This window comes from Salvelinus sp. IW2-2015, linkage group LG7, assembly GCF_002910315.2.
Source record: "Salvelinus sp. IW2-2015 linkage group LG7, ASM291031v2, whole genome shotgun sequence".
NCBI lineage: Eukaryota > Metazoa > Chordata > Actinopteri > Salmoniformes > Salmonidae > Salvelinus > Salvelinus sp. IW2-2015.
The window spans coordinates 4,882,043-4,896,888 of NC_036847.1; the positions used below are offsets into that span (position 1 = coordinate 4,882,043).

At 44.9% G+C, this 14,846-nt stretch overlaps 1 protein-coding gene across 2 annotated transcripts in view; it reads left to right on the top strand.

The window, feature by feature from the left end:
- The first annotated feature begins 6,363 nt into the window (after nt 1-6,363).
- The window catches only part of LOC111966229 (nuclear receptor coactivator 3), a 114,829-nt gene continuing 106,346 nt past the window's right edge, over nt 6,364-14,846 (top strand). Inside the window, exon 1 of one of the 2 annotated variants that reach the window (XM_023990703.2) lies at nt 6,364-6,466. The gene's annotated coding sequence lies outside the window, so the exon portion shown is untranslated. The remainder of the gene's footprint in view (nt 6,467-14,846) is intronic. The other variant, XM_023990704.2, reaches the window with a different exon arrangement.

Genomic DNA, 14,846 nt, shown 5'->3' on the forward strand with positions numbered 1-14,846 from the left:
CTGTTGCATTATTGATATAAAAGATCATGGGATTGGGGTGGAGGTGAGAGAAAAACATGGGATATTTATATATGGGCCCCATTCTGCATGGAGAGCTCTTTCCCTTTATAAGCGGTGCACTCATAGTATGCTCTTATCTATTCTGTTGTGGGAGTTTGGAGTTGGACACACTTTGCTGTACGATAAACAGTTTAGTTTGAGTTAATCAGGTCTCTCTCTCTCCCCCTCTGTCCCTCTCCCCTCTCTCTCTCTCTCTCCCTCTTCTCTTCTCTCCCCTTGTGGTGGATATCAAGTGATATGGAGCAGTGCTCGCAATAGTTTACAATTCTGAACTTGGCAAAAAGGTAATGGCAAAAATATCAAATAAGGAAGATTACATTCTCTCCCCCTCAGCTCGCAGGCGTGCTCCTGCCCATGTCAAACACATTGGTGTACTAGCCCACTTTATTTAGAAAGGTGATTTCCCCCCCCCCCCCTTGCACTCAGCACTCGCTACTCAAAACATCTCCCCATCCTTCCATCCATCTTTTTGTCTGTGTTGTTAGTCTCTCTCTCTTCGCCTGTACTCCTTTCCACTCTCCTATCTATCCCACCCCCCTTGTATCTCTTTTCATCTCTCCTTTTGTGTCTTCCCTCATCTCCCCTCTCTCTTCCCTCATCTAGCTCCTTCCCTCAAAAAATACACCTGAGTGCCTGCAAGCTTCTCTATTCACCTCATGCTTGCTCTCTTTTTCTCTCTCCGCCTCTACACTTTTAGAAAAATGGCTTCTGCTGTCCCCGTAGGATAACTCTTTTTGGTTCCAGTTAGAACCCTTTTTGGATTCCATGTAGAACCCTCTGTGGAAAGGGTTCTACGTTGAACCCGAAAGGGTTCTACCTGGAACCAAAAGGATTAAACCTGCAACCAAAAAGGGTTCTACAAAGGGTTCTCCTATGGGGACAGCCGAAGAACCCTTTTATGTTCTAGATAGCACCTTTTTATCTAAGAGTGTACCTGTCCCTCTGTCATATGTGGCAAAAGGGGGATATTGTGATTAAGGTACGATATATCAATCTTATGCTATTACCCCCTCTCTCTCTCTCCACCCGCACTCACTACCAACCCGAGCTCCAGCTCCACGCTCCGGCACAGCCATAACGACACCAAACGCTACTACAACATTACGGCCAGCTAGCTACCACACCAAGATAACCTTGTCCAAACGTTGTGTGTGGTGAAGTGTGGAGGCGAACGTAATAGAAGAAGATGAGACCAAAGATTGCTGAAGTGGCCTACTATTAGCTGGTGGTAGAATTACAGGTGTGTGCGTTTTGAATGCGTGTCGACTGGCGGAGGGAGTTAGCACTGGGGCGACTGTTTGGTTTTTGATTTAGTTATTGTTTGAACTGTCTTTATGGCACCCTTACTATATTTATTTGGTTTAGTCCGAGGGCATTTTGCTTTGCTAGTGTTCCTGACGATTTGACAGACAGAGTTATTCAGTGATTCAGACGTCATACTGTCATCAGTCTTCTCTGTCTCGTAGTTCTTATGCGGATGTTGTGGGTGGCCTTGACGCGACTCCCCTAGAACTCTGAACTCTCGCCACGGTTCAATTCTCAAGTGCACTACTGCTAATCTGCACTACGGGCCCATACTAGGAGCGTCAACAATCTAAGGACTTATCTTTATTGTATATTGTACCTTCATTGTTTTATTGTTCATTTTATATTTCATTTGTTTATCACTTTTACTATTTGATACCTTTTTAAAAAGAGACTTTTCCCCCCAAAAAGATCATAACATTATTCTGGTCTCAGCCTCTTCCCTGTGTAAACAGTCTGAGTTTCCACCAGATTTAAGAACCTGTATTGTATGGTTAGGTAGAGCTCCCCTTGCTCTGGTTTAAACCTGGGGTGGTGTAGAATCGGCTACTACATGTATTTTCACTAGCGCCTGACACCTCTCTCTACCAATCTCCTACTACTCTCTACCCCCTCCCCTTCTTTTTCCCTACACTACACCTGTGTGCAAGTGGACGTTTCCAAACCCATCCATCTCCTCTGTACTTTCACTCTCTCTTTCTGCCTCCCCCTCTCTCTCCCACTGAGCCCCTGTGCGTTATACCTGTGTGTGCCGCTGGCTGCTCTGCTGCTCCTGAATTCCTCTCTACCTGTTTGGAATGTTAAACAGCCTCTCCCTCCCTTCCCTCCCTCCCTCTCCCTCCCTCCCTCCCTCCCCCCCCTCCCTCCCTCCCTCCCTCCCTCCCTCCCTCCCTCCCTCCCCCCTCCCTCCCTCCCTCTCCTTTCCCTCTCACTGTCACTGCAGTACTGAAAACTTCCAGGATTCTGTCTCAGTAACATCCGGAACCTCTCTATCCAATTACTGCTCTTTGACTTATTCTGCTCTACATGTGTTTGATACAGACCCAGGCTCTTTGCCTGTTCAGTTTCATGAGCGTATGTGATTATGAAGGAGGGGGGTACAGGACCGTTTTCCACCACAGTTTGTGTGTGTGCGTGCGATCATTCCTACCCTGCTATACAGTTTGGAAGCCTGGACCCCATCGAAAAATTCCACCAACGCCACCTCAGGATAACGCTTAACATCAGCTGGGAAGACAGACAAACCATCATCAGTGTCCTGTATAGAAGTCACCACTAGGACTTCTATACAGGGGTGCATCATCTCCGACGGGCAGGTCACCTCGTGAGGAGGAGCAAATCAAGGCTCCCTAAACAAGTTTTCTAATCCCAAGCTCAGGGATAGATCCCGTGCCCCTGGAGGTCAGAAAAAGCGTTACCGTGACGACCTCAAAGCACACCTCAAGAAATGCAATATAGATCAAAATAACTGGGAGACCCTTGCCCTTGGGAGATCCTCATGTAGGACCGAAATCACTAATGGAACTCTTCGAGGCCGAAAGAAGACAGTACTTATCTGGAAATAGAGCATGCATTAAAACACAGACACCTTTGCCAGTAACAACAAGCCCTGTTCACAAGATGAACCATCGCTGTACCAACTGCGACAAGATCTGCAGGCCACGGGTTGGCCTATTTAGCCATTTCCGGACCCATGGCCAGCCAGACCCACACCGCAACCCGGACCTGTGATATCTCATATTTGACTACGAGGGATCCTAAAGGAAGGAGGTGTGTGTATGTGTGCGTGTTTATTTGGTTTTACCGTCCTTGTGGGGACCAGAATTCCTCACAAAGATAGTAGAACAGGGAGAAAACAGGGAAATGTGCAGACTTTTCACCGGTCCCCACAAGGAAAAAGGCTATTTTAAGCTTAGGGGTTAGGTTTAGGGTCAGGGTTACGATTAGGGTTAGGGGTTAGGATTAGGGTTAGGGGTTTGGGGTTAGGGACATCTTTTTCAACCTCTCTAAGACACATTCTTCTTCATGACAGATTACTCATTTTTCACCTCTCTCTTCTTTTCACCCTCCTCCTCCTCTCCCCCTCTCTGTGCCCTCTCACTTTAATGGGGGAGTATGGACAAAAGCACTGATAGTGGTTTGGCTCTCTGCATTGTGTGGTGATGGGGGAGGGGGCAAAGACAGACTCAAGCCCGCCCCTAGTTCTGTAGAGAAAATGGAGAAGAGAGCACACACACACAGTTACACACATAAACAGACAATAAACCTCATCAAAGCAAATCCAATAAAAAATACTTTTAGGCTTGAAGAGTTGTCACGAAATAACATTACATGAGCCTTGATTCATTCACATCTATAGATGAAACCAATAGAAAGGGTCAATCTAAAGAAAAACAAACTTTAGAATCAGGATGTTCCTGAAGCACTTTTTTTTGCGGTACAACATAATCATCAACGCCGAGAAGTTATCAAGTACCAGTCTGTTTGTGCTGACACTGCTTCCTGAAATAAATATCATAATTGAAGGCCTTTCTCCAGCGGTATAAATAGTGTGTCTTGTTTGTCGAAGCTGTTTGGGACATGTTCAGAGAATGTGCTGCTTGCCAGCCTACTGCTACTGCTTGAGCTGCAGTTTTCACTTTCCACTTTTCATCACTAAAAACTTTATATAACTTCTGCAGTGTTACACGTCCACCCCTTTTTCTCTTCCTCTCTTTTTATCTCTCTTTCTCTAAAAATGTTTGAAAGGACACATAATCCAAGCACAGTTGTAACTCAGGTCTGTCCATCTTTCTTTTCCTCTGGTCGTATTCCTTGACTTGGTGGATTATGCCCAGGCCAGGCTAATTGCAAAGTCCTGTTCTCCTCCTGCTCATTCCTCCCCCTTCGCTCTTTGTCACCTCTCTGTCTCTCTCTTTCCTTTAGCACTCTCTCTCTGGGTAATTCTCTGACTGGTTCTACTTAATGTTTTCTATCACTCTCTCCCTCCTCATCTTCACTCACTCTGCACATTCACATCACTCACCATTTCTCCCTCTCTTTCTCTTGCCCTCYCTCTCATTGACCTCCTTGCCATGTTTTCTGTATTTCCACAATTTTTCTCCCTCTCCTCTCACACTCACTCAATCAACARAACAAGTCCTACAGGAAAATTACAGTTGGCCCAGAACAGAGCAGCACGGCTGGCCCTTAAATCAACACGGCGGGCCAATATTAATAACATGCATGTCAATCTCTCCTGGCTCAAAGTAGAGGAGAGATTGACTGCATCACTAGTTCACCTTTGTGGGAGGTATTCACGTGTTGAAAGCACCAAACTGTCTGTTCAAATAGCTAACACACAGCTCAGACACGCATACATACCACACAAGACATGCCACMAGGGTTCTCTTCACAGTCCCCAAGTACAAAACAGACTCTAGGAAACGTGCAGTACTACACAGAGCCATGTCTACATGGAACCCTCTTCCACATCAAGTAACTCAAGCGAGCAGTGAAATCAGATTTTTTTWAAACAGATCTAACAACCTCTCAYGGCACAACACGGACTGTGAAGAGAAACACACACGCACGCACAGACTCTAACACACCCACTCTACACACACACACATTGTAATGTTGTGCTATTGTGGATTTTATATTGTACATTTGTAATAATAGATTMATAATATAATAATGTCTTGTATGATGCGTTGTTTTATGTATGATGTAGGCTGTTTCATTTMATTTATTATGATGTAATTGTTTTAACGCTGTTTGGACGCAGTAGCTAATGGGGATCCTAGTAAATACAATATACTAAATACTGACTATATCAATACATCTGTTGTCCCTCTTTACCTGTCTTCCAGCCTTTCTGCCACTCCATCTCTGTTTTGACACTCTCTCCTCCTTCTCTCTACCTGATTCTCACTTTCTTCCTATCGCTCTCCCTCCCTCAGTCTCTACCCCTCCCTGGCACAGCTGAAACCATACTCTCTGCTCTGCCTGTGTGTGTGCCTACTCCCCTGCCTGCCTGGTATCACCATGGTGACGGGTTGGTGCTATCTTACCCTGTCTCTTCTTGGCAGGGGTACAGGTTCTGGGCCGACTGTGCAGATTGTGCCCCAGTCCCCATGCAGGCTCTGACGCCACCGGTCCACACTGACCCTGCCAGCTCCCCCATATTGAGTCCACATATGGGCCTCATCTATAAGACATACAGGCCTGGAGGTCCCACTGTTCTACAGATACAAAATAAAACCACGCAGCCCTTTCCAGGTCCCCAAAAATATTATTACAGCTAGGAAATCAGAGTTAGCTCTCAYTAAGGCGTCAAGACTACCAGACTAAATCAAAACATCATGCCATTTATAGCAACTCAATCAAACTCAAAATCACGGTTAAAGTGGTCTGATTGAATATGGCACCTCCCAAAGTATTACCACGCATAATAAATAGAGAGATACGTGATCGTGTACAAAAGCAAGCAAGGTTTGAAATGATCATGTTTTAGTGAAATATTATATGTGTTTGAGTTTCTTGCKGTCAATTTGCAGTCTACAAATTATTAGCAATTATGTCCCCGGCCCCCTCACCATCCGCTCATGAATATATCGGCCACCGGCTGAATTTTGTTGATGATCCCTGTTGTAAATGTTATAAGTTTACTTAGACATTATGTCAAAGCCACACCTCTTCTGCAAACCGCCATGACCATGTTAGAGCAGATGATAGCAGAACAGCCTATTAGGTATTACAGGCATTTGCACACAACAAGTCACTGTTTGCTTTTCAAGTGCTCCTCAGGTTAACTAAAAATAAACACCATGGCATTTTTCTGCTCTAATATCGTCGCTGTCAGCCGTCTACACCAGAGCTCGAGATCTCCTCTGGGGTGTACGTAGTTGTAGTCCGTATCCGGGAGGTCTGCCCTAGCTAAAATACCAGTGTTCGACGGGAATAAAACTACTCTACCCAGAAACCCCATCGCTCAGCCACAAGCTGGCTTCTTGGGCTTCGGGAGTGTTTCCCATTTAAACAAACACAGCGTTGAAGATGGCGGAGAGTTAATAGCGAAACGAAGAAGATATCGGTGCGCTCACAGAGATACATCGATTTGGTGAGTTTACTACGTTTTCCCCTTTACACGTTCCTTCTATACCAAGCTCGGTTTTACGCACGAATGGCATTGTTCGTCGTTTGGTTGGACGGACTTTGTTGTCCACTAATGTGTAGTAAGACTCTATACACTCTTCATAACACAATACAGGTTGGCGCACTGCACACACGGGAGCTGTGCATATTCCCGTTTATTTTGACAGCAAAGAAAAAGTATAACTCCAGGTCCAAGCCAAGGTCATGGATTTTGGTGTAGATATAGCGCGCTGTACCCTATGGTGTCTGACATAGTGGCTTTGAATCTATTAATGGTCATAGCCGAGGAATTGAAAATAAAGTGTCCTTTAGTTTGGAACTTGAAGGGACACATTTTCTAACTTACGAAGAGGACAAGGTTGGAAGAAAAGTGTTGTTTATGTTCTGGCACACTTGGCGCAGACGACACAACATAAATTATAGTATTTTCTGATTCGTAAACTAGCCTAGGACATGTTGCTTTCATTCAGTAAGTTCGTGTCGCCCGGCGGCGCAGGGGTAAAGTCTAACCAAGTCAAATGTAAATGCTCTCTATCGCTCTCTCGCTCTCTCTCTAGCTCTCTCTCTCTCTAGCTCTCTCTCTAGTTCTCTCTCACTCACACACCTCTAGTGAATGTGTACTTCACCGAAGGAAATGTAACTTTACAGCGAAGCCTTGCTGTGTATTTCTCCATTATTACATTGTTATTGCTGCTCGAGTTTGGTACATGGTGTCAGTTTATGTCGGTACGTCGCAGCCTGTGATACCCATCCTACTATTGATACACTGTAGCCAGCTGCAAATGTTGCTTGTCTATGTTCAAGTTAGATACAGGGCCACCCAATCAGATTGAGCAACAACAACAACAAAAAACTAGTTTATTTGAATTTGTTCTGCTCTTTACTTGTCAGTGTTCCAAACAGGGGATGATCTGTCTTTTTACCTGAACATGCAAACATCATCAGATAGAATTCCTAGCAAGCGGTGCACCGGGTTAGTCAGATTTGATTAAACGGAACTGGAATGAATTCTCTTACAGGATGGGGTTGCCAAAAATATTGAACTGAAAGCAACACCCCCAGTAAGCCCCGAATATGACTGCATTGAGGCATATGTCACTGTGCTTCTATGGCTATATGCACCGTGCCACGGCCTGTTTCATTTGTTCATTTAGCCAACAAGACAGCTCTTAACCCAGTTCCGTTGTCACAGCCAACACACAGAGTTATGGCCTATTTTAGCTTTAAAACAGCAACATTTTCTTTCAGCCTCATGGCAAAATGTGTAGAATAACACGAGTTTCCATATAAAACGGCAAATTATCCCCCCCGCCGACTGGTTCGTCGCACAATGTTTGAAGAATCAACAGAATGATTGAATAAATGTAAAAGAAAATGTAGCTAGTCTGTGTGTGTTGTCAAATGTTGACGAAGGGAGGATATTCTAGTGAATTTACTGTAGCCTATTGTTGCTCCATCATTTAGTCCATTAAGCCCATCGCTGATAGAGAGGGGGAGACAGGGAAGGGTTGTGATAGTCCATAACTCTGTACATGGATACTGCACTGCAGAAATGTTATTGTGGTTTACATGAGAAGGGTCCGAACACCAGTAAGGGACAGCCGTGGGGTGTGCGAGTCAGACGGTGCTCTCCCGTGATACAGTAGACAATGTGCAGATAGTGTCGATGTTTCCTTTACCCGAGCTCAACGTGGTTCATTTAATATCCCGTCTCACATGTATGTCAGTGTCATTTTAGATTTTGCTGCAACTTGCTGCGTGTGTGTGTGTGTGTGTGTGTGTGTGTGTGTGTGTGTGTGTGTGTGTGTGTGCGCGTGTGTGTGTGCGTGTGAAATAGTTCATCATCTACTCTAAAGGTCCTGTCTTTTATGACCCTCCCCCACTCGCTATTTATATAACCGTCCTGTTGCATAGTTCTCTTACTTGAATTATTTTAGAAACCTCTACGATCTTATATATTGTTCTTCTGCTTATTAATGTAGTGTCACCGTGTGTCAAAGAGAGAGGGAGTCTATGAGGTGTGTTGCAGGGCCAAGGCAATAAGGTTGAGTTAATTATAAAAGCCTCAGTTTAAATTTAGCTCTGTGTCTCCGGCTTTGTTCCCGGATGACCTGGCTGTGTGACTGTGTTGCCTGGGTAGAGGGCCGAGTAGAGGGTGTGGCGGACGGGCAGACAACGTCTTGTTCCCCAGCGCCCCGCTGGCAGATTTTTAGAGTGATGTCTCTCTGTGGCCAAACCTTCAATTAACAGACACACGCTCACACCCTCGCAGTCACACACTCACACACTTGCCCCACCTCTCCCCTCCACGCTGGCTTACAGAAGGCTCCTAAATCGAGGTGGTGCAGGGAGACTGGACATAGACAGGCTGCTGGGCCTATAGGCCCCCGGATGGGGGTTGGGGATAGTAGTTGGATTGGGGGGGGGGGGGGGACAGTGATGCATGGTGTTTGCTAAATAGAAGAAGGGGGGTCAGAGGGCAGGGGTGATGTTAGTGACTGGGTCTGGCTGGTGGGTGAGGGGTGGAAGAGGGAGGGTAGGCAATGGTCTAAGCAGGGGAGGCAGGGGGGACCTCCCACACTAGTCTGGGATGATGGGGAGGAGACAAGGGGGGGATGAGTGTGTGTGTGTGTTGGTTCGGGGCTGGGTTGGGTGTTTGTATTTGGAGTGCCTCAGGGAAGAGGCTCAGGTTGAGCTACCTGTCACGGATCCCTCTGGAACTTTCATTACGCAYACCTGTCCCCTATTCCCAGTGATTAGTAATTGTATAAGTGTGCCCTTGGTTTACCATTGTCCTGTCGATTACTGTTCCAATGTCCGTTGGTTCGTGTGAAGACCTGTGCTGTGTGTTTTGGCTTTCGTGCCATTGTGGATTGCGCAGATGATTACGGGTCTCGTCCCGTGCGTTAATGATTGTGCGCTTGTGTTATTTATTCGAGGTACTCCTCGCTCTTTTGTTTGGATTTCAACCCTGTGTTTTGTTACTTGTTTACTTGCACGCCGTCATTTGGGTATAATAAAAAAAAACTATTACGCATTCCTGCGCCTGTCTCCCGACCCTTTATGCCAGCGTGACACTACCTGCTGGAATTTTTTACCTCATTATTTGTCTTTTTGTCCGTTTCCCCCCGCTCTTTTTGCTGCAAGTTTGTTCATCACATCTCTTTCTCTTCAGTTTGTATGTGTCGGCCTCTCTCTTGCTCGCTCTATGGTGTGTGTGACAGTGCCCTTGTCTCCCCCAGCTGCAGTGTGATGAGCTGATCTGTTGTGTTGTCTCTCTCTCTAAACCAGAAAGAGGTGGCCGTCCTGATGCCTGAGGTTTGGGGTATTTTCAGGCAGTGTACCCTTCTCCATAAGGACAGGTTTTTGGGTTGTCCTGTCTCTTGGACCTCTAATTAAGCAATAAGGCCCGAGGAGGTGTGGTATATGGCCAATATACCACGGCTRWSRGCYRWTSWSMSKYMMKRSSYCRWAYMWMMCARWYYWMYKRRRTGCYKRYTKGCTRWYAKMMAYSKKWTAYCARMSYRWWTAMSRCRRKWMWRAYAAAWSWTTTRTYWKWMYYGYSKTAWWYRSKYTGRTAWMMSRTKKMTRWYAGCMARYMRGCAYYYMRKWRRWYTGKKWKRTWYGRSSYMKKRMSKSWSAWYRGCYSWYAGCCGTGGTATATTGGCCATATACCACACCCCCTCATGCCTTATTGCTTAATTAGAGGTCCAAGAGACAGGACAACCCAAAAACCTGTCCTTATGGAGAAGGGTACACTGCCTGAAAATACCCCAAACCTCAGGCATCAGGACGGCCACCTCTCTCTGGCTGAACAATGCACACACAGACACACACACACAGAGACTGACGGACTGACAACAGTTGCAGCTAATTCTATCTAGTTGTGGTGTATAAAGTTGAGGTCTATGGCCAGGGCAGACCTTATTTTCCTGTCTCTCTACTAGCACAGAAGAGAAAAGACTACTTGTTGCTTCACTGCCAAGTCATTCACTTCCTAAGTGAGCAGCATTAAACTGACAAACCCTGAACTAGCCACTCATTTCTGTACGATAGACATTTTAGCAGCTGGCTCTTGCGATCAGGTCTGAGTTAGAAGATTGCTTGGTACGGGCTGGACCACTACGGGGTGTTTCAGAGAAGATTGCATGCAGAATCTGAGAGCACAGCCGCAATGAAAGTCTCTGTGCCCAGTTGAATATTTGCCCATTTGAATGGTTGCGGTATGTGTGTGCTTAGGGCTTACAGAAGCAGTAGGTGTCAGGTTGCTGACGGAGTTGTGTGTGTGTGCGCGTGCGTACATGCGTGCGTGTGCACGTGTGGTTTTGAAAGTAGGTTCCCTGGTAAACYGGTTTTGAAAGCTCACGGAAGGCAGACCAGCATGCACTTAAGTGTCGCCTGTTAGTTCTGTGTTCAGGAGGCGGACCTAAAACTACCTTTAACAACTCATCGTTTCTGGTTTCCAAAAATGCCTGTTTTGTCGATCGTTGCTGTTTAAAATGTGGTGCCTTAAGAAGCCCCTGTAGTGAAGAGATGGATAGAGAGATAGAGATAGAGAGAGAGAGAGAGAGACCGAGACTGGACAGGAGTAGAGGGGACAGTTGGAAAGGCTGTTGTATGTGATTCTCTTCTCCTTATTTCTAGCCAGTGCCTCCAGTACACCTCATGTCCTCAGGTTTCTGATCTTTACTGAGCTGTCTGTCTCCCCTGTGAGAGGAATGCCAAGTGTGTCTCTCTCTCTCTCTCTTTTCCCACCCTCTCTCTTGTACCGATTCCATCTCTTGCTTTCCCTCTTTTGCTCTGCCTCTCTCTCCCTCTCTATCCCAGACTCCATCTCTCCCCTCTCTCTCTCTTTCATTACTCATAATTAATTTCATTCTAAGTCTTAATCCCCTTTAAGGCTGAGTCGCAGAACTCCGGCTAAATAAGTTAAGTCTGCTCTTAAATGACTGGGAGGTGAGAAGGTGGTTTGAATGTGCATGATGTTTGTGTTTTTGCAAGTGTGTATTGTGCATCCGTGTGTGTTTTGGGAGGGGTGCGTGCGTGCCTGTGTGTGTTTGCACATGCAGGGATGTGTGTGTGTGTGTGTGTGTGTGTGTGTGTGTGTGTGTGTGTGTGTGTGTATTTCACTGTGCGTGTGTGTGTTTTGTAAGCATATGTTTGCGTGTGTATGTATGCGACTGTGTGTGTGGATGGGATGGCATTGTCTCATGTGGGTGTGTACCTGCCTGCCTGGTGCGGGTGTGTGTGACGCTAGCAAGCGAGCTCTGCTGGAATGGTTTCCAGATGGAGCTGGTTGGAACCAACTCTGTGACATCCTCCACCATGTCCCTCCAGCTCGACTCTCCTGTTAGCTCCGCGTTGCCTGTCCACAGACCAACAGCGCAACACTTTCACAACACTAAATAATGACACATATTTTAATGGCCAAGGGCTGTAGGAACGCTTTGATTGACAGTAAATGATTCAGTTACTCAATAATATTCATTAATATATGCATGACCTAATTACTTTCCCCCTACGTTTCCCTCATTTCGGTTCCTCGCCATGAATATTTTAATCGAGGTAAAGAAGTGGCATGTATTACCATTTAATGACTATGTATTTGATTATCTGTCTTTTTWAAAAATGCAACCAATTCATAGACACGGGAACCAATGCATTACCTCCTACTCTAACTGACTGGTGGACAATCAGTCAATGATTTGGACAGAGTTGCTCTTTTCTTTTGTCTGAGAGTACAGGTCTACATACGTGTGAGGGAGGGAGGGCGGGATAAATAGGAGAAAGAAGAGGGGGGAGGAGGAGAGTGTCATTTTTATTAACGTGGTGACTCCCGCTAAAATTCAGGGAGTGCTGTTGCATCCAGCTGTTACTGGTTGGGCGAAGCTTCGTTGCCACGGCAACTCAGCCCTGCGCTCAAGGTCGTTCATCCAGTTCTGAACCGAGCAGCTACACACACACACACACACACACACACACACACACACACACAATGCTATGCACACGGATGGAGAGAGCGAGAGAGGAGGGGAGGAGAATGGGAGAGACAGACGGAGAAAGAAAAGAGAACCGCTTCAATGTGACCAATCACAAGCACTTCACTGGGGTTAGGATCGGTGAACAAACCTCCATCCCACCTTCCTTCCCTTCACTTCCCCCCTCTTTCCTCTCTAAAGGAAAAAAAACAAAAGAGAACCCCTGGCCTTGGGGGTTGTAGGTTCTTCTGCCAGTTGATAAAATATTTAGCTGGTCAGAAGTAGGGCGGGAGGAATGGACAGAGGGGGATAGTTGGAAGAGAGAAAAGAGGGGGAGATGCAGAGGAGTGGTGAACGGGGTTTGTGTTGTGTTCTCTACATGTTGCATTGCTCTGAGACTACTACCTGATGTTGGTACCTGGGGTCTTCGTCCCCTGGACATGTCTACAGCGGACTCTTTTATTCATAAGGAGATAGGGTTGTATTTGAGGAAAAGCCTCTCTCTCTCAAGCCCAGGGCTTTGTTAGCCTCCCTGAGGGTAGATGTGTATAGGGCTGGACGATATGGCCAAAATATCATATCACAATATTTTTCTCATCGTTAAAGGTATGACCGTATTTAATGGCGTTTTATGTTCTTGAATCATCAGAGTTCTAAATATGATCAGTGTTTGACTTGGACTGAAGTAGGGGCCGGTACTGTTTATATTTAGATGCAGGATACTTTTCATTTCATTTGCCACAATACTTTTCAGATAATATTTTAAAAGAGTGTGAAGTTTGACCCAGTGGTTGGATTTTTACAGCGAGGAGGCAAGAGCAGATATGGACTTTTCTTGCACAGAGTGAGGCTTTTTATCCGCAGCCTGACAAAATACACTGGTCAAAACCGTACAGATATTTACGAAAGAAAATAACAAACTGGTCATTGATCAAAGATAATCTGAATCCAAATTTGTAGAGCTCTATCAGAGGAAAGACCCAGGCTGCAAATATGACTGTAACCCGGCAGCATTCCCACCTGTCCTGTCCAACAAACAAGGAAATGACAGGTGCTTAAATACAAATACCCATGATGCAACAGCCAATGAGAATCAGTTTTGCGTCAGGGTACTCAATTAACATTCAATTGCATGAATTTCAAAATACACATCCTCAGATGATAAACCCACATGAATAACCTTAAGTACACATATCAATAGAGGTTCGAACATTGAACAGGTACGTCCCTCCAGGATAAGCTACTACCGCATTACCCGTCAATGGAAAAACCATGCTCTAATGGGCCTCATTTGCCTGTCAATTCTCTGAACAGGAAATGAACAGAACCCTCTTCAATCACAGAGGAAAACAAGGTTAATCCTTTACATTTCTACAGCTTTACCCATTCTCTTGATCAACATGTTCACGTCATAGTTGGAACTGTTATACGTGTTAGGAAGAGTAACGTTTTACCTTGGAGATGCACAACAATAGGTTTCTGCACCAAACCATATGCCATCGCTCCAAACTCAAACTGTACTATACGTTTTTTCATCTTTTACAGGTGATCAACTACTCACATCGGGACCACACGTCAATACAAATAATGAATGTGCTTCTCATTATAAATCGTTTGTGATCTCTGGTCATTTATGGTAATATAGGCAAAGCTTTAGATAGGAAAATTGTTGCAAAGAGGAACATGCGCTCAAGCAGTAGAACATTTTGAGGTAATTATCTGTGGTGTAAAAATACTTTAAAGTACTACTTAAGTCGTTTTTTGGGGTGTGTTTACTTTATTATTTATATTTGGACTACTTTTACTTTTACTCCACTACATTCCTAAAGAAAATAATGTACTTTTTACTTCATACATTTTCCCTGACACCCAAAAGTACTCCTTACATTTCGAATGCTTAGCAGGACAGGAAAATTGTCCAATTCACACACTTATCAAGAGAACATCCCCGGTCATCTCTGCTGCCTCCGATCTGGCGGACTCCCTAAACATAAATGCTTAGTTTTTAAATTATGTCTGAGTGTTAGAGTGTGCCCCTGGCTATCTGTAAAATAAATAAAAGTCAAATGGAAATCGTGCTGTCTGGTTTGCTCAATATAAGGCATGTGAAATGATTTATACTTTGATACCTAAGTATATTTTTGCAATTGCATTTACATTTGATACTTAAGTATATTTAAAACCTAATGCTTTTAGACTTACTCAAGTAATATTTTACTGGGTCACTTTCATTTTCTATTAAGGTATACTGCCGTTCAAAAGTTTGGGGTCCTTGTTTTTGTAAGAAAAGCATTTATTTTTTGTCCATTAAAATAACATCAAATTGATCAGAAATACAGTGTAGACATTGTTAATGTTGTAAATGCA